The 21046-nt window shown below is 38.4% G+C and overlaps 1 protein-coding gene and 1 pseudogene across 12 annotated transcripts in view; one reads left to right on the forward strand and one right to left on the reverse strand.

Moving 5' to 3' along the window:
• The window catches only part of Vps13b (vacuolar protein sorting 13 homolog B), a 463403-nt gene that overhangs the window by 371836 nt on the left and 70521 nt on the right, over nucleotides 1–21046 (reverse strand). The gene's annotated exons all lie outside the window — the stretch shown is intronic.
• On the forward strand, nucleotides 13154–13646 carry LOC142845216 (gametocyte-specific factor 1 pseudogene; annotated as a pseudogene).

Here is a 21046-nt window from a genome sequence, read left to right on the forward strand (position 1 = left end):
AAATTTTAACAAATCACCTAATGGCAGAAAAGAAAATATGTTAACCTCAGAATTATTTGCAGTTGGAGAAATCCCTTTCGTCTGGCCCATACAGGCCTGCAATCTGTTTTAAACACAGATTGCCTGTCTTTCGTCTGACAGCCACCAAGCTACACAAATTACTTTCTGCCTGTTCACCTGTTTGCAGCTGCGTCTGTAAGCTAAAGATCCTGCAGCCTGACGCGAGCAACCGCTTCAGGCCTGATGACATGTGCTGCTGATAAAGTGAGCAATTTGAAGAAATTACTGGCTACAGCTATTGAAAGACATCTGTGCAGGAGCTGAGAACTAGAAGCCTTCAATCATGTGCTTGCAACCTGCAGTGGCGGCAACAGTGTTTGAAGTGATATCCTACGAAAGGCAGTTGGCCCCGATACTAAATAACCTCATAATATATGGAACATAATCTCTCAAATGAGTAGCAAAAGCTTCTGTCTTTTCACTGTGAAAAACAGAGTTTGGTTCTCTCTTGAAAATATCCCTTAGGAAGCAGTGCATGACAATAGTTTTCCCACCCTCATGCCAGCTGACACACCTCTCCGTAAAGAAATATTTCAGACCATTACCACTGCTGCTGTGAAAGAAATATTCCGTCTCACTGACCGCAGCGTACATGCTCCACACACTGCATGTAGAAAGGCTCCTTTGTTCATTATCTAAAGATCCACAACAATATTTAACTGAAATTAATGTTCCACTTCTCTGGTGGAAAAACTGATGCAAACTAAAGGTCGAGCAACCTATCTTCCTGTCGTTCCGTCTTTACCCAGACCAAGCTCATATAGCTATTCCACACTATGTTATATGACAAATTATATGCCTTATCAGAAACATTGTATCGCTCAGGTCAGACACTAAGAGGCAAAGTTTCTATTCTATCTTTCTATCTCATTACACAAACTTATCACACATCAAACTGTCAGCATGAATTGAGAAACCTGGTTAAGTCAAAAGTCAAATTTTTAAGGTTCATATAAAAGGCTAAAAGTTATACATTTGCTGAAAGTCAATGAAAGTAAGATTTCAGGTAAAATCATGTTAAAAATTATATCATATATATATATATATATATATATATATATATATATATATATATATATATATATATCCCTGTCTATACAAAAAAGCATACCACACCAGATGATGAAAATGAAGACATGCTGACTAAAATGCTATTCAAATGATTGCATAAAATAGTTACAAGTTTTAATTTTACCGATTTCAAATATAGTAAAAGCTAATATTTTTAAATGGCTTAATTGAAATATATCTAATTAATACTAGAAGCCAACTGAATGCTAAAAATGTTTAACTGGAGAGTTATAGTAGTTTTTTTAGGAAGTATGGCTGGAATAAGCATAAACTTTACAGTTTCAAATCCACTTCCAATTCCTCAGTCATAACAGACACAAGGCAACTCACTGTCAAATATTAATTAGAAGATCAATTTCCAAGAAATCTTCGGTTCTTCATTTAGTTAGAGAACATATGTTAAAAGAATTGATTGATACCTCTTTCAAAGGTTTGATTAAAGAGTTGGTTTTACTTTTATTTTATGTAGGTTTAAATTATTCCTAAACTTAGAAAATACTATTCCTGGTATTTATAAAAACTGAAATCGAATTTACTTTAAATACACGTAGTAAAACTGTCAAGAACTTATTATCAGTTCAATTTTTAAAGTTAAATATAGTTTTATAAATGGCAAAGTAAAGCCTTTGTACTAAGTAGCTATTATAAATTTGACCTTCACATTTCAGTCTCCATAAATGCAATTCAACACGGAGCCAATTTGTGCTAGCCACCAAAGAGGATACACATCATTAATGGTTATAATAAATCAAGACTTTATTTACCTAATGGTAAAGCAGTAACATTCTCATTATGTAACTATCCTCTATTCTCGTCATGTCCTGCATTCATAATTTTAATAGCGGCTTTTACTTTGAAAGACCTAAGTTGTAAGAACATTCATACCACTTCATAACTTTGACACAAAGTACATAGAAGCAGGTTAGACTTCATTTGGTATAAAATCAGTTGGCACTTTTACATCTGTGCATGCAGCATAAATACACCAGCTGGCATCTCAAGCACACACACATATGGACTTCAAAACAGAAACTTCCTTATTTGCAGCACTGCCAGGGTAATTTTGTATCCTCTGCACAGTACAGCCATTTGTCAGGCCCCTGCAGGTGTGCAATGCACATAAACACACAGCTGGGCCCCAGCAAGCCAAGTGCTCCATCAAACACATAAAGGGAGATCTGAGCAGTTGAGTTAGTCATCCTAAGAACAGGTCCAGAGAGAACAATATGGGTTAGTAGTTTTGGAAAAAATCATGGATAGGAAATTTATGATTATGCTAGTTTTGCAAAATAACTGAAGGACTGTGTCATTTTTAAAGTAAAGTGTGCTTACTAAGTTTTTTTGGAATGGCTGAAGAAAAGTAAAATTGGTTTTTACTTTTAAATATAATAAAATTTATACATAAATGTATTTAAGTGCAAAATGTGAGTAGCTTTACAAAGTAGATTTTCACTATTATAATTTATATCATGGATATAATGCTTATAATATTACAAATTATAATCACTATATCTTAACATACCAGTTATACATTTAGCTGTATATTTAAAATTCTGCTTTGCTATTTATATATAAGATATAATTCTTAATCTAAGATAATAAAGCTTAAAATATGCGTTGGACAACATTTAACTGCCTTAAATTAACTCCTTTCCTAAACTACAAACACGAATAAAACACTGAGCTCTCAAACGTGATGCACAAGTACACAGGCCTAAACAAACTCGGGAAGTACATGAACATACAAGACATGGTCTCCTCGCTATCATGTGGAAGACCCTGACCTAATTGAGTTTGACCTTATTAATACTCTTTAAAATATCTGTTAAGCACTTCAGGCCATCAATAATTATAAGTAACTCCATTTCCTCCCAAATGCTCAGAGTCCACCTGGCAGTTGACAAAACATGAAAGATAACTTAGAAAATGAGCTTGAATGCATTATGCCTAATACACAGCTCTCCACTGAACTTGAGGTCAAAGAGTTGGTAATCAAGAAACAGGAGTCAGTCACACAAGGAATGTGTGCTTTCCTGTATCTGGAACGTACCCCGGGTCTTCCAGATGACTCTGGTCGATACAGATCTCCCCGTCCTGCAGCCTATCCACTACTACCTCACTTCAGTGGCCTCTCACCCTCCTGCACATGAGAAAGGAAGGAAATGCTTATGCTTACTGAAATTCCTTTAAAGTGAGGTTATCTTCAATCTTACTCTATTGGTTTTGTCTGGATAGAAACAGGAAATATCTGAACTTAACTTGGGTCCCTGTATTACTGCTGTGTCCTTATGATGTGATTCACAAGTCTATAACACTTCTTCTAGCCTTAAATGCTTCAAGTTAGTTATAGATGGAGTCTTCACCTTAGAATATCTCTCTAACTGCAATTCTCACAAGACATGGTGTCCTTCGGCACAAACTACCACATTCCAAAAAGTGTCAAATGGTGAGGATAAAAAGACTATCATGTTTCTTAATTTCTATGAAAAATATATTTTGTAAACAATCATTCTTAAGATTTATATTATATTTGAGCGCACGTGGCATGGATATGCACATGTGCCCCCTATGTGTAAGTGTTAAAGAAGGACCACAAGAGGCAGTCAGATCCCTGGAACTGGAGGTGCAGGGAGTTGTGAGCTGCCAACCATGGTTGTTGGAAACTGAACTCAAATCCCCTAAAAGAGGAGCAAGTGCTCTTAACTGCTGTGCCATCTCTCCAGCCCCCTTAAAAACAAGTCTAGGGTGGGGAGCAGAGAAAAATGTAAAGCTCAACAAAAATCAATAAAGGGGGGGAAAACAAGTCTAAATTAAAATTATCTGTGCCAGCTATTTATTCCTGCATAACTATTCCAAAAATCTGGTGGTTTAAGACATCATCTTTTCTGTTACTGTTACAGCTCAATGACTTTTAGGTACTATGTTGTAACTACTTGGTTCTCTCATGAAGCTGCTGTCCATCAAATAAGTGGGTAAGCCTGGAACACATGAGATCTAAACTGGACTAGTGTATCTGACACCTTTGTTTCAATAGCTGAGACATCTATATATTCTCAAAGTATACCATCCAAGTGATCTGGTCAGAAACCTCAATGCTTTTTTACAACCCAGCCTTAGAAAGAGCAGTATCACCTTCCCCACAATCTACTAGTGAAAAGCACATCACAGAGACAGCCCAGGCTCAAAGAGAGGGTCCAAAGAACAAAAATACAGGAAGCTTGACTTGGGGGTGCTACCTACATCACTGTAACAGTATCCATTTAGTGACCATGGAGTGCTCAACTCTAAATGGAACAGTCTACCTGAGCTAATGGGAGCTACCAACTCCAGCTGGACTGGGAAGGAAACAAGCATAGGACCAAACTAGTCCATCTGAATGTGGGTGACAGTTGAATGGCTGGGGCAGACTGAGGAGCCACTGGCAATGGCAACCAGCATTTATCCCGACTGCTTATACTGGCTTTAGGGAACCTATTTCTTTGGATGGATATCTTGCGCAACCTAGATATAGTAGGGAGGGCCTTGGACCATCCACAAAGCAATGAGCCTTATCCTCTCTGAGGATTGGATGGGGGTAGGGTGAGAGGGTGTGTGGAGGGAATGGAAGAAGGGAAGGGAGTAGTATGTTTAATGAAAAAAAGATAGCTTGTTTTCATATATATATTACAGTCTGTCTCTCCCTCCGTCTGACACACACATATAAACAAACAAACAAATAAATAAATAATAAATAAATGGGGAGATTTTAAGAGTTTTTAAAGGAACAGTGAAGCATCAGGTAAAGGTGTTTGCTACCACACCTAGGGACCTAAGTTGCTCCCCAGTTCCCATATGGTGGAAGGAGAAAACCAACTCCTTGTCCTCTGACCGCCACACATGTGCCATGACACAAAGGTAACCACACACACACACACACACACACACACAGTAGATTTAAAAACTGACAGTTGACTGCAGAGACCAGTCAGTTTCTGAGCACTTTCTCCTTGTGAAGTAACATAAACTGGCCAATAACTGTCAATGTAAAAATGGAATATTTTAATATGGTAGATATTTTTAGTTTTCACATGAAGTAATAACTTAGAAAATCTTTGTTTTTGTAATATAAATTTCATCCTTCAACTTTTTATTCCACCAAAGCAATGACAAAATACATCAAAGAAAGACTTCCAACAGAAACAAGGTAGTTTTACCTGTTACTGGTCCAAATTAACACTTTCTTCAAAGCTCAACAGAGCAGCATCATGGCCTGACCTTGGCTCGTCACCACTTGTTCTCTCCCATGCCCACCAAGACGAGCAAGAAGTAATGGTAGCACTTAACATGTTCCCTAAATTTAAAAACTAGGAAATACCAGAGCTGTAATAGATCCTTTCCAAACATGTTTGTTTTCTGCCACCTATCTACACATACTGTTATTTCTACCATGGTTGTCTTACATTAACTTATAGACTGATACTAAATAAAACATTTCAATGAAATATGATAAAAACTATGAAAACAGTAGGGCAAGATGTATAAAATTATAATGAAAAGGGCTCTTATAGATAATCCAAAGAAATGATATGAAGGTTTTTTTTTTTTAAGATAACCAGAAAAAGATAAGAAGACAGACTGACCTGGAGTGCGGCAGGCAACAAAGAGGCCCCATCAACAAGAGGAAATAACTAAGAAAGGCTATTCAGAGATAACATAGAGCTTGGTGGAAACAGTGCTACATCAGGGAGGGATGAGAATGAAGAAGAGCCAGGAAAACAAAAGTTATTAAGACTTCTAGGAGGAGGCTGGCTGCTTCCAGCAGAACTAGAGTTACCTGAAGCTGGGGAGATGGCTCAGGGGTTAAAGCTTTTGTCATTTAAGTGTGATGCTATAGTTCAGAGATTCCCTACCACCTATATTAATGCTAGGCAAATACGGCAGCTGGCCTGATATTCTAGGGCAGAGGCAGGGGAACCCTGGGCTAATAAATTAGCCAATTCTGTGAGCTCTGGGTTCAATTGGGGCCTTTCATCAATGAATAATGTGGAAATCAAGGAAGTCTCCAGACATACAGAATTCTTGAAGTAAATACATGCTATAGTTGTGACAGGGTAAGACACTGCAGAAGTTCCTTCATCTTGTATTCTTGCTGAGGACATTTTGAGTCTGACCAGAATTTGATCTCCTTAATAAAAAACCTTGTGGGAAAGAACTAAAGGTAAAAGATGACCCAGCTAATTTTATCTTGGCTTCTGTTAAACTGCTGGCTTCCACAAAACCTCCCCCTGCAGCTGCCTAGAAAGATAACAGGATATGGGTTTGCCTTTAAAAGCCCCTTGCTCTAAACACTCTAAGCTACACTTGGGTCCTGAATACCTGAGTTTAGTCCAGGCCAATTGAAATAAAGACTTTCAATTCATGAGAAACTGTATCGAAATGGACTTCTCTGGTAGGATCCCCATAACATGGTAAGCCAGAAATCAAGATACAGTTGTATCCAGAATATTCAAAACAGAAACTGCTGAGCAACAGTTAATGTTCTAATTCATAAATTAAACTGCAATGGCCTTCTTTCTGATTAAAACTGACGACTTCCACTGCATTAGAATTATAAAATTCTCATGTTTTCAAGGGCTCTAGAAAATAGTTACTATTAAAATCTCTATCCTCATTTTGCTATTCAGATACATGCACATACACCTTTTCCTAAAAACTCTAGGCAACATTGCCTCTTTTCTGTTATTGTTACATCTTGTTCAGAATAGGTCCTTTGTAACCCATTTCTCATCAGCTTGAAACATTCTTCCTCTGTCCTCTGTCTGCCCTCTGGAGAGGCAGTTTCTGTCTCTCTCTCTCTCTCTCTCTCTCTCTCTCTCTCTCTCTCTCTCTCTCTCTCTCTCTCTCCCCTTCCCCTCACACTACATAGCCCACTAAATAAACTCTATATATACCCAAGGAAAAAATTCTTCCTGTCTTCATACTATATGAAAATAGGAAGATACCTGTTTTGCTCCCACCATGTATGCCCAGCATGATCCCTAGCACAGAACAAATATCAAACAGTATTTAGGGACTCGCTGAATAATTTCATACTCATATCCAGCACACCTTCATTCCTGTGCAGACACAGATATGATCCTTCAATTACCTTTCAACAAGAACACTCTAATTGCAAATATTTTAACTGTCCCAAAGCCTCCAGTCCTACAGAGTTTGTCTCCAACTACTTGACAAAGGCATACTCCTGCCAGGGAAATGCACAGTTATGTCTGAGTGATGCTGACAGAAGCAACTAGACATTCACACCACAGTCCATCTCCTCCACTGCCTTGTCTTGAGAGTTCCCTTCTGTACTAGCAGAGACTCCTATCAAATCTGTTTCAAAACATAATGACTCTGTCTAAAACTATAATCCGCTTTTTCTTCCCAGAAGTATGACTTCCCAGTTCGTTTTCAATATGATCTCATCTCAATGTCTGTTTTCTAGGAATCCTGACAGTTTCAAATAGCACTCCTTATATCTATAAATAAAATGTTTATCCTTCACAGAACATATCATTCATTTACATCAAGCATCTTGATGAAAAGAGCTACGTTATGTTATGTGCCTGCCCCTCCGCCACACACACAGAGACAGAGAGCTAAAAAATGTCAACTCGTCTATGAAATCACAAATTCAACCAAGCTTATATTCTGTTCTGTGGCTTCCCTTTGAACGTGGAGCAGCACTTAACACACTGCTCAGGGCTTATGATGAGTTTGCCTCTTTAAGATGCAGCTCAGACAACCTATGGCTTTTTCATATTTACAAATACAATTACTTAGACTAATACATCAGGTCAAATAAAATATTCAGATTAACGTAATTTTTCACAGTCATAATACCAGCACTCGAGAAACTGAAAAAGGAGTGTTGCTCAAGTCTGATGCCAGCCTGGGTTATGAGATACTGTCTCAGAAGGTTAAAAAAAAAAAAACAACCTAAAAATTAAATTCTATAATTTTATGAGAAAAAAAACAAACTAAACTGAGAGCAAATTTCTTATTATAAACATATGGTTTTTATATAGATATACTTTACCTGTGAGGTTAAATAACTGAGGTTAACATAGTTAAGCCCCAAACATTCACATACTCCAAAAATATCTTTATCCCTCTTAGGGAATAAAATTCAATTTGTTTAAAAGTGGTAATTATTGGTGTTAAAATGGAAAGCTACTAGGCAAACAGGAGGCTTACTCATTTGGAATCTTTTAGGAAACTTCCTCACAAATAACATATTAGTTACCAAGGAAAAATGAAGCACTGGATTTTACAACTCATTAAATTTCTTTTCAACTTCTTATAACCTGTTAGTTCACACACTCCTTGTACAAAAATCAGGTCAAAAAGTTTTACTCTATAAGCATAAAATAAAAGTAATCCATGAAAAACATACACCCAGAGAGAATAAAGTGTGTAACAGAAAAGCACATGATAAACTATAAATTTCAACTCTGAGAACTGTTTAACACTAACAGTTCAGCCATACTTAAAATCAGTGAGCTAAAACGGAGCTAAAACTACTGCACACAGTAATCACAGACTAGGCGAACAATTTTAAAACTCAACAATTTTAAAGGACGGCTAGCTGTCCCATAGGAAATAAAAGTGGAAATGAGTCCAAGGGAGAAATGGCTTGGTTCCACACCTTTAAAATTGCCTACAGTCCCCTGGGTCCGGGTCGGCAGCATAGAATTACAGCCTAAGCACTGGGTCAGCAGCGGCAATGGAAGGCTGGCTAAGGGCTGAGGTCATCTGTTTATTCACTGTAGCAAGGAACCCGCTAACAGTACCGCCCAAAGTACAAAGAGTTCTTATGTGGTCATCATGGACAAAGAAACTCGATAATCACTTAGTGGTATGAGTACTGAAATATGAAATATATCAGAACAAAATCTTATATAAAAATATAAATACTACTAGCTCAACTGGTCACCAAAACAGAAAATCTAAATGATGAGATTCAGCAATCTATTCTCATATTTTTAACAAAACAACTTATTTTTATTATGTTATTAAAATCTGATCCTAACTTTAAAAAATAGTCTTTTGGTGTAAAGAATTAGAAATTGAAATACAAAATTAATACAAAAAGAGGCAATTTTACAAGTAAGGAAACCATTGCCAAGTATATATATAAAATTGTTTAACCTTATGGCATTAATAAGTTGAAAATATCCTCATTTTGTCTTCATATTTAAAAACTACTTCCAACTAGAACAATGAATGCATCAATTTTATTATGGATATTATTTTAGTCAAAGCTCTTGGGAAACTTGCTTTGAAATTCTCCAAGGAAGTAATGATAAGGAGGAAAAGTTGAACTGCCCATGGTGCTGGTTCCTTACACAGAGCCCAGGCCACAGCACTATTCACAAGTAAAACTAATTACAAAAGTATGAACATTTGGGCAAAGAGTGTGATTTAAGGATGGCAAATTGATTAAATAGGAAATATCACCAACACCAACCATCTTGGTTTGTGAGAACCTCTCTTGCTATACTCCAAGTAAAACTGATATTAACAATTATTACTTAGAAAACAATGTCCAATATCATAAACACTGTCATTCCGTTATTCAGAAGGGGCTCAAGAAAGAAAGTTTCTAAAATGAGCCATGAAATGATAATGGGCTGATGCAGAAAGTGAAGTTCCAATGTGTCTTGCAGTAGAAGGACCAGCAGATAACCAAAATCCCTGTGTAGCCCTATCACTAAAGCTACAGTGAGGGCAGAAAGTCTACGCAGACACATTACAACAGTCCCAGTTAGAAAGGAACGTGGTGTTTCACTTTCAACCGTGAATTTTATATACCTTGTCACATCTGAATGATTTTTTATCAAATTTCTCCTAGAAGGGGTTCCAAGATACACAATTAAATACACCAATTGTCAGAACTGGTGTTACCTGAAGCTACAGAGGCAACTGTTCAAAGTGCTCCTTCCTCAGTCAAGGACACAAAGGAAGGGAGCCACATGCTACAGATGGAACTAAAAGGTAATAAAATCATGGACTGCTCACTATTAAAGCTAAAGATGATAAAATCGTGGACTACTCACTATTAAAGATGATAAAATCATGGACTGCTCACTATTAAAGCTAAAGATGATAAAATCATGGCTACTCACTATTAAAGCCGAGGGAAGACAGTATACGTATCATTCCACATCACTGCTCCATCGCAGAAGAGAAGATGCAATGAGAGCTAGAAACAGTCTGCAAAAAATGTCTGTCTGTCAACAGTGAGAAAGACAATGCTACTGTGACCATCAAAAAAGAGAAATTTTCAAATATTATAAAAAGCATAAAATAAAATGGTATATGCATAGTAAATAAAAACCTCATAAAATTTATATATAAAGGCAGAAGATTAAAAAGATTGAAAAAATTAAAGTCACATTGTTCTCGTGTTTTCCTTCAATGTTCTGCAATTTTATAATTTGAGTAAAAAGAAAATAACCACTCTATACAAAGCCTCATGAGACCCACCATAAAATTAAGAGAATTAGCTGTGGCTGCTCTTATTATTAATAATTGAAGAATGCAAGCCATCCAATCATAACTTGCCATAGCATCGACTCTAGTTCTGACATACACGGTTCTTCTAAATGTAAGCTGGATGTTTCCCAACATATCTCAGTACTTCCCGTGTAAGTTACCATTGCACTAAGCTTGGAAAATATGAGGTAAATGACATATTAACTCAAACAATCATAAAAATACTTAGAAAGTAAAAGGCTCATTTAATGAAATAAAAATGTAAAAATGCTTCCATATGTTTCTACGAAGTATTATTTTCCCAGTAAACGAACACATTCAAGATTTTATTTTTGCTGTTTCTGTAGAAGCCCATCTGCATAGTACTTACAAGCACATCTTGGTTATGCAACGGTTATGTCGCAGGTCATATCAAATAAATGTCACGTCAAGCCCACACAGCCTCACAGACCCAAAGTCGTCCTTACCATTCTAAGTATTCCTATGAGAGCTCTCACTGCACCATGCTGCTAATGTCACGTGATGTTTGCTAAGAGGTTAAATCATAAAATGTCAAATACTTTATAACACAGTTGTGAATGACCTAAAAGAACCTAACTCCTAATACTTATAAACTGACCATTCCCTTTCAACAGCAGCAGGTGCAAAAGTGGTACAAAACCATCGTGATAGCTAACTATACTGCAACTCTTTAAAAAAAAAAAAAAAGAAAAGAAAAGGAAGCATTGTTTGTGTCCAAAATACAAGGAAATGAGAATGCTTCATTTACTGCTAAAATTATATTGTGAGATTTCTGAATGCAGTGCCACAGCTCCACAGTATAGACTAGGTTATCAGCTACGCTGCTCTGACGGCACCATCCTTTACTGGTGAGGCAGCAATGGGCAGGGCAACAGTGCTAACAGAGTAGACACAGCAGTGTACAAGGCGTGACGTCATGTGACGCCCTGTGCTCCAGTGTCCAGTGTCCCTTCCTCTAATGATGTGACACCATCTGAAGCAACAGAGATATCAAGCACTCAAAAGGGTGCCTGGCACGTAACAAAACACTTAATATCTGGCATCATTATTAACATTTTTCTGTAACCATCTCTATAGTTTTGAGAAAGTAATGTTGTATAGCCAAGTTTTTACTCAACAATTATTTTAGGTAATATTTAAAATCAAGTGAGATATATTTTTCTAACACACAGTAAAAGAATCTTTTTAATTGTGAAGTTTCCTTATACTAATGAAAATTATCTAGAATTAACGAATTAATAATGAACTCTTCATAACTGCATTAAGACCATTACTTGCAGCAAATGTTAAAAGCTATTTGACTAAGAATTCACGGGGTGCTGGAGAACAACTAACACAATGAAGTTTAAAAAGCAAATGTCTTGAGGTTCTGTGCTTTTTTTTTAATTGATTTTATTGAGCTCTACATTTTTCTCTACTCTCCTCTTCCTCTCCTCCCCTCCCTTTCTACCCTCTCCATGGTTCCCATGCTCCCAATTAACTCAGGAGATCTTGTTTTTTTACTACTTCCCTTGTAGATTAGATCCATGTATGTCTCTCTTAGGGTCCTCATTGTTACCTAGGTTCTCTAAGATGGTGATTTGTAGGCTGGTTTTCTTTGCTTTATGTCTAAAAGCCATGTGTTATTTTTTTTAAAAAAAAATACCATTGGTTGTTTTTTTAATTATTATTATTTTTCCATTCAAAAATTTACACTTCCTCCCCTCCTCCCATTCCCCTCCCGCTCCCCCCTCACTCTCCTCCCACCCCCTCCCGGCTTGAGAGAGGGCAGGAAACCCTGCCCTGTGGGAAGTCCAAGGCCCTACCCCCCTACATCCAGGCCTAGGAAGCTTTGCATCCAAATAGACTAGGGAGCCAAAAAGCCAGTACAAGCAGAAGAAATAAAACCCAGAGCCTTTATCAATAGCTTCCCAGTCAGCCCCCATTGTCAGCCACATTCAGAGAGTCCGGTTTGATCACATGCTCTTTCAGTCCCAGTCCAGCTGGATTTGGTGAGCTCCAATTAGATCAGGCACACTGTCTCAGTGGGTGGACCAACCCCTCACAGTCCTGACTTCCTTGCTTGTCTTCTCCCTCCTTCTGCCCTTCAACTGGATCTTGGGAACTCAGTCCTTGCTCTGATGAGGGTCTCTGTTATATCATCTAAATTCCTCATAGTTTTACCTTACTTTCCTTTATATAGTTTTTTTAAAAAAAATATTTGCCTTTCGTAAAATTATAAAACAAGCCAATAAATTGTTATTCCTATTAATGTAATTACTCACCATAATGATAAATCACACAAAATTTTATAGCCACATTTTCCACTAAAGAAACAATAAATTTTCAGAATGTAAGCAGCATGGTGAAATACCATAAGCAAGGAAACACGACAGAGGCATGGGTGGGAAGGAGGTTGGGGAGAGCTAGAATTTAAATCTTGAGGACCTGACTATACCATAAGAAAATAGCCAGCACTTGAACAGACTCCTCTGTCAACAGCATGGACAAAGATACTAATACTGACTCCCTGAACCCTGAAAGTTATTACAGGGCCCTTATGATAAAAATCACCATGCCATGGCCTGCAGGTTTCCTTATCATTTATCAAGTGCAGAAAGAACCATTCGAATGTTGAAGCAAATTGGCTACTTCTCTTCTCAGTGAAGGACAGGCTCCTCAGGCTGTAATCAGACATGAGGAGATAAGGATGTTGCACAGTGCTGAGTAGGATGTAATCAACCACACTAAGAACCTGGGACAAGGAATTCTGGTTGAAAGCACATGAAAACCATCCTTATAATGAAGACTGGAATAAAGATTTATGGTATCGGACTAGCACCCCATTTATCTGGGGCAGAGCCAGTTTCTATGGCAACAACAGTCCTCCTGCAAATGACACGGTTATAGAACATAAGAGTAACGTGGCTTTAGGCATGTGAGTTTCTATGTCTCTGCAGTATGTTCAGACATAGAAAAATAATGGAAATGCATAGCAACTGAACATCTTTCTCAAACGAAGAGTCTTGTTTATCAACTGCTACTCAAGGGTGGTTCTATTTCCCCCTTGTGTTATTACAGAACAAGAAAGTGTCTATGACTTTCAAAAAAAAGAGATTAGTAAGCATAGTCATAAGCTAACTACAGCAATGTTTCATTAGCAAAAGCATTTTGTGGTGTCTAATTCATGGTCACATCTGAGGCCTGCGAGTCACTCTTCTGAATTTCCCAGTAAGAATAGATAAGTAAGGGAAATAAATACCACACAGACTGAAAAGAAGTGGGTAACTGGACAATGGATGACAATAAACTTTTATATTCTAGCAAATGTATCCTTCCAGGACTATGAGCCAACAAATACCTTGTTTACTATAAATTACCCAGCCTCTGGCATTCTGCTACATTTGCCTCAAGCACATTTGGCTAAACCTAGGAGAAAAACTTAACCACTTGAAGTTAACAACACACTCCTGTCACACACGGAGGTTCACCGATAGTGACACAGACCTAGAGCTCATGGAATCTCCTGTCACACACGGAGGTTCACCGATAGTGACACAGACATAGAGCTCATGGAATCTCCTGTCACACACGGAGGTTCACCGATAGTGACACAGACCTAGAGCTCACGGTATCTCCTGTCACACACGGAGGTTCACCAATAGTGACACAGACTTAGAGCTCATGGTATCTCCTGTCACACACGGAGGTTCACCGATAGTGACACAGACCTAGAGCTCATGGAATCTCCTGTCACACACGGAGGTTCACTGATAGTGACACAGACCTAGAGCTCATGGAATCTCCTGTCACACACGGAGGTTCACCGATAGTGACACAGACCTAGAGCTCATGGAATCTCCTGTCACACACGGAGGTTCACCGATAGTGACACAGAACTAGAGCTCACGGTATCTCCTGTCACACACGGAGGTTCACCGATAGTGACACAGACCTAGAGCTCATGGAATCTCCTGTCACACACGGAGGTTCACCGATAGTGACACAGACCTAGAGCTCATGGAATCTCCTGTCACACACGGAGGTTCACCGATAGTGACACAGAACTAGAGCTCACGGTGTCTGTAAACAGCACTACAATTGTCCAACTACAGCCCCACATGCAGTGCAGACTTCAAGGCCACTTCCATTCTGGTCAACACTGTTTTGGATGTGTCTGTCATAAATGGTTGCCCTGGCCTAACTGCTTCTATTAGAAAGTAGCAGGATTGAAAACTAAAGATTATGTGCCACAAACTGAAAAGGAAAAAACAAAACAAAAAACACCTGGTCAAACACCCATGTTACCGGTGCTGATGGCACAAGAGGAGCTAACTGGTAAGAACCTCGCTGCTGGCCAAGGAAAATGACAGTACTGCTGTCTGGAACCATCTCCATCTGGACAGGGAAACAGCATCACAAATAGTGCAAAGAGGGAGGAAACAAGTGTCCGATACAAAAGTGTCCCCTTGGTAGATTAAGCATGAAGAGAATTACATTGTAAGGTGGCCATGCTCATTTGTCTCTCATCCCTCTCCAGCTGCTCTGAGAAAGCTGACAGCAAGCCTGTGACTGCTACACCCCACGCACCCTATACCTATCAGTGAGTTGATGCTATACTGGAGACACCAAAATTAAGCTGTGACTTTTTTATTAACTTCTGAGGCCCACAATAGAGGTCAGCAGGGTACCTTTTAAAATAAAGAACATAGTATAACTCAACTGCAATACTGGAAGGACACTCTAAACACCTTATCAATCCACAGGCACCTAATACTGCCAACATTCAAACGGTCTCTTGATATATGATCCACATTACTCAGGAATGAGGTAGAGGACTATTAAACACAGCTCTCATTATAAAGGACAATGTACTTCTGGTCGCTCCCAGGGTTGTTACAGAAAGAAATGGAGGTCAAGTTGAGCTGCGAGTCAGTAAACTTTTTCTACAAAGAGCCAAACAACGAACACTTCATAGGTGACATGTGGTCTCTGTAAAATTGCTGTTGTTGTTATTATGGTTGTTGTTGTTTTATGTTTTTGAAACACCTTGGCAGTTTTAAATACCAAGAAACATTGTTAGCTTGAGGACTGTAGAGCAGGCCAGATTTTGTCAAAAAGTTACAAGACAGTAAGAAAGAAAAGTTAATGTGCCACCTTCAGTCATTGTTAGGTTTGAATTTCCTACAGCTTTATGTTTTAAACACCTACTCCTAAAACGGCTGTTATTTAGGGGAATATGTTGCAAGGCAGAGACCCAGCTGGTAGAAGTAGGCAGTTAGGGGCAAACTTGTAAAAGTCAAACCAACTCCTCCTGCCAGCCTGACTCTGTCTGCTTCCCAGTCCATCACTAAGTGTAATGAACTTTTAAAATGTCTCTTAACCCCAGAGCCAAGTACAACTCCTCCCTTAAGTTGTGTCCCTCGGGTAGTTTGTTAGTGATTAAAAGGTCACAAATATAGCCACATTTTCTTCTTAGTAATAGCCTAAGTTTAAACTCCTGAAACTCACAACAGGTAAAGTCTAACCAGAGCTATTACTGCAACTGAACAGCAGCCACGTATGTAATTCAGAAATCTGCAACACATGCATGGTATTAAACAAAGACCTTATTAACCCAGATACATCTAAAACATTACTAGATGAAAATATAGAAAGAAATGACGTGGGATTCCCCTCTGTATGCTGTGAATACCATTGGTGAATAAAGAAACTGCCTTGGCCTGTTGATAGGGCAGAACTTAAAGAGGTGTGGAAAACTAAACTGAATGCTGGGAGGAAAAAAGGGAGGAGTCAGAAAGAAACCATGGAGCTGCTGCTGGAGACAGACATGCTGAAACTTTGCTGGTAGGCCATGACCTTATGGTGATACACATACATATATACACATACATACATACACATACACACACACATATATACATACACACATACACACACACATACCTACACATACATACATACACACACTCTCAAAATATAATTCTTTAAAGAGTGAAAATAAATTATAGTGAAGATTACTTGAAGCACAGGAGAGTTCTTGAGCCTCAGACTAAGCCAATATAATGAGTTACAAGGCAAACACATGAATGAGTATGATCACTTTTTCACAAAAATAGTAATAAAAACAAGTGTTTTAACTATTACGGCAATTCAACCATTATGGAATAAAAGTGGACGCAAATAATATTTAGATGAACAAGCACAACTATATTCCAATGAGATTTTATTCAGATCTGGGTTGCTGGAATATGTCTATAATCTCTGTATTTGGCAAACAAAGGCAGGAGGATTGAGAGTTACAGGCCGGCCTGGCCTATATGGGAAACCCTATGTATATTAAAATGCATGCACAAATACAAACACTGAGCAAAATTTGCCAAACTTCAATCCTTTATATAGAAGGTAAAGAATTACATAGTTGGTCTAATTTCTATTGGATTTTTAAATGCAAAGATGTTATGGTTTTGATCTGAAATGCCCTCCACAGGTCTACTGTCTGGAATGTTTGCTCCCCATTAGCAAGTACTGCTATTCTGAGTAGCTGTGAGTCTTTTAGGAGACGCCTTTGTAGCCTGGTACCTGGTTCCAACTCATTTTTCAATTCCTGATGGATTGTGATTTGGGAGTCTCCACCACACATTCCCACTACCATGAATCCATTATTCCCTCCTCAATATAATGGACAAAAACCCTCAGAAATCATGAGGCAAAACAGATCGTTCTGACTTCCCTTTTTTCTGTCATATTTCTGTCACAGCCACATGACAATAACTAACACAGTCGGGATGCTGACAAGTCAATGAAAACAACCAAGAGAAAAAACTCACAGGTTGCTGTGCAAACGGTGGTGCCATGGAGTTGTGGGAATAGTGAGAAGCACGATCTCAGAGGGGCTGAAATTAACAGAAAGCCTCCATAACACATGGTAGTGTAGACAGAAAAATGATTAATCTTGGAAGACTTGAGTAATAAAAAGAGAAAGTGGCCCAACACAAGAAGAAGGCATTCAGCACCTGAAACAGCCCCTCAGGACAGAAGCTTGGTCAGCTCAAGGTCAGGGGTCATGCTCTGAGTTATGCACAGTCAAAGCAGGATGGGATGCAAAGTCAGTCTGCAAGCAGGCTCTCAGAGAAATGAACTATTACTGAAAAATCAAAGTGACTGCTTCCTAGTGGAAAGATCTGAAAAGATGGTCAATTCAGACAGGAAAGAAATGTATATGGACATCCACTGATGAATTGTTCCAATTTATAAACAACATTAACCTAATATTACATGAAAATTAAATGTTTTCTTCTAATAGTCAATTGATGAATAAAACAAATATAGGATTTTAATTATTCTTTTCTTTTTATCTTAAAATTTAGAGCAAATACCTAATTAGATAATCAAACCAACAATTTATTATTTTAATTAAATGGCCTTAATAAGTGTTTAATTCTAAGTATTAAGAGCAAGCAAATAATGATAGCTAAGAGGAATAGCCTATGGTGCATAACAGTATCATCTATTTCAGCAAACTGAATTGAAGAAAATATCATAGCACGAAGCTACTGCAATTCAGCCAGGCATGATGGTCAAAACCTTAGCACCAAGGCCATGATCTGGGGCAAGAGGACTACAAGCTCAAGGTTAGCCGAAACTAGGCAATGAGATTTATCACAAAACAAAGCAAAAAAGGTATTACAACAGAATGATAGTTATCAAAAACTACATGTTGGGGCTAAAGAGACGGCTGCTCTTCCCAAAGACCTCAGGTCAATCCCTGGCACCCATTTCAGGCAATTCAACATCTTCAGGAGATCTAACTCCCTTCTCTGACAGGTAGCAGTTCACTGGTGGTATAAACACACACACATAAAAGAATAAAATAAAATACAGGTTATTATGTATTTCTCAGCTAGGTTGGAAGACCTTTGAAAACACTTAATAAACACCACATTTGTTGGACTGAGCTGATGAAATAATTCACTACTACAAAGGAAGAAATAATAAATTTTTGACTGAATTTTTAAAAAAAAAAATTTAAAGAGGAAACTTATTCAGATTAATAAGCCTGGGCTGGGCAGTGGTGTTGCACACCTTCATTCCAGCACTTGGGAGGCAGAGGCAGGCAGATCTCTGATTTCAAACCCAGCCTGGTCCACAGAGTGAGTTCCAGGACAGCCAGGGCTGTTACACAGAGAAACCCTGTCTCAAAAAAACAAAAATAATAATAATAATAATAATCGGAAAGAACAAGTAACATTTGGAGCACATGAAAGTCTGACTTGACCTAGAAACCTCATGGTATGAATAAGAACATCTATAACAAAACATAAAAGAAGAAAAACAAACATTATTTTGGAAAACCAAGCTACAAATATTGGTATCACAAATAACATCACAATCATTTTACATGGATTTTACGCTAAGATTTCTACCCTATTTTTTATGACAAGCTTTATCCTTCAAGATTATTTATGTCACAAATAAAAGTTCTACCAAGATCAAGAGAAAGAACAACCTCTTAAATAGACGGGAGACTACATGGCTGAGGAGGTTTGGGACCACATCAGCAGCTGAGGGTACTCATCCTTGCCCACAGGGGTGGATTTCCAGGTTCATTCTCCAGCACCACAAACAAAGATGAGTTCAGTGTAGCTAGTGAGGCTGAACCAGCCCAGACTTAAGTTCATTTTTTGACTTTTGCTTTTTAGGAGGAAAGAAAGAACACGAGATAAGTTCTGAGACTGCCAATGGTAACAGCTGCATCACAGCACTTCCCTAAGTTTCTCCTCCCTCTCTCACCTACCATGTCCTTTTCCTCCAATTTCCCATCGTCCTGGTTATGATGAAGCAGAGCGGAAATATGCACCAGACTCATCCTTCAAAGCATCAGACTTCACTTCCCATGGAAACAGCTTAGAATGGGTATCACTTCTGACTTGCACAAGCAACATTCTCTCTATCTCACTGTTCTCACTTAGGTCTTCCAACTAATAAATATAGAATTCAAAAGAAGAAGAAATTGAGTTATGGATCAATTCCTCAAAAACTGGATTACTGTTTCACAGGGCAAAAGATGAATTCTCTAAAAGAAACATAAAATCTACCGAGAAAAAAAGAAGAGTGGATGCTGAGAAACTTGCTGATAACATTTACATCATCAACAACAAAAAATAGTTAGCAAGCATATCTCATTTTGTTTGTATTCTTCAACACAAACCAGGGCTAGAATGGTGAATTGACCTTCAGAAGCAGAAATGGAGCTAGGGAGGTCAGCTGATATGTACAGCACAATAAACTTGGAAGAAAAGGGAATTCTCTCAGTCCCACAAGGGCCTCCAAAATAAAAATCAAAGCTGGCATCTCGCTTCACAGTGAAATGGCAAAGAACTTCCCTCTGCACAACTGAACAAGTGCTCCACTGTCACCGTGCCCAATAAAAACTGTGAAAGGTCCTAACTAAGCCACAAAAGACAGAAAGTTGAAATAAGTTATCATTTTCCTCTACTCAGCCCTGCCATCATTTCTATGGAGTGATGAAAGCTCGAGGGTAGAACCAGGACACAGAAAACAGAGAGCTTTAGAAAGCAGTGACTGTAGAATCATAACTAGTGAAATCGGGAAGGAAAACAAGTAATTTGTGATACACAGAAAAGAAACATTAGAGACCTGAAGCATGGATTTGTCAGTACTATAGTTCCCAGATGACAGAGGACGAACTTACGACCGGTGGTAGGTTGCTGGCATCATGTCGAGATAATGACAATATGGTATGCTGACAGAGAGAACTCACAATTCATGCAGTCTGAACACATTATACAAAGACATCTCCAATGATGGCTGCAGGTCCACAGTTCCCTTTGTATCTGGTAACCTACAGTGATAACCTAACCCCTCTGTGGCAGTGGTAACCAGCGTCTGTTCTCTGGAAAGAGTCACAGCCTAAAAGCCGGTAATGATACACAGAGGTGCTGTAACAGGTTCCATAGAGCAAAACTGCTTCCACCTTGCTGCGTTGCAAACCAAATCAGGTCACATTCCCTAATCCAGTTTGTCAGTATTTAACAAGAAAGTCCACTAGACATACTGAACACCAAAGACCCTGAATATACCAACAAAGGAAGAAATTTCCACTCTGGGCAGATGGCAAACCAATTCTTTTTCTCTTTCTCAGTTCTCTTAGAGCCTCACTCTGACCATGTGGAAGACTAGTGCAACACATGCAAGTAGTGGGCAAGAATCCAGTCAAGAGGAAGGCCAGCACCTTAAAGACTGCATTCAGATGTGAGCAGACTGGCTGCCAGAGTCTTTCTTGTCTTTTCTTCTGGTAGATGGTAAATGAAAAGTAAGATGCCTTGTGCCCATTCCTCCCAGCATGTCTTCACTCCAGGAAGACTTTTTTTTT

The sequence above is a fragment of the Microtus pennsylvanicus genome, chromosome 2 (assembly GCF_037038515.1).
Source record: "Microtus pennsylvanicus isolate mMicPen1 chromosome 2, mMicPen1.hap1, whole genome shotgun sequence".
Taxonomy (NCBI): Eukaryota; Metazoa; Chordata; class Mammalia; order Rodentia; family Cricetidae; genus Microtus; species Microtus pennsylvanicus.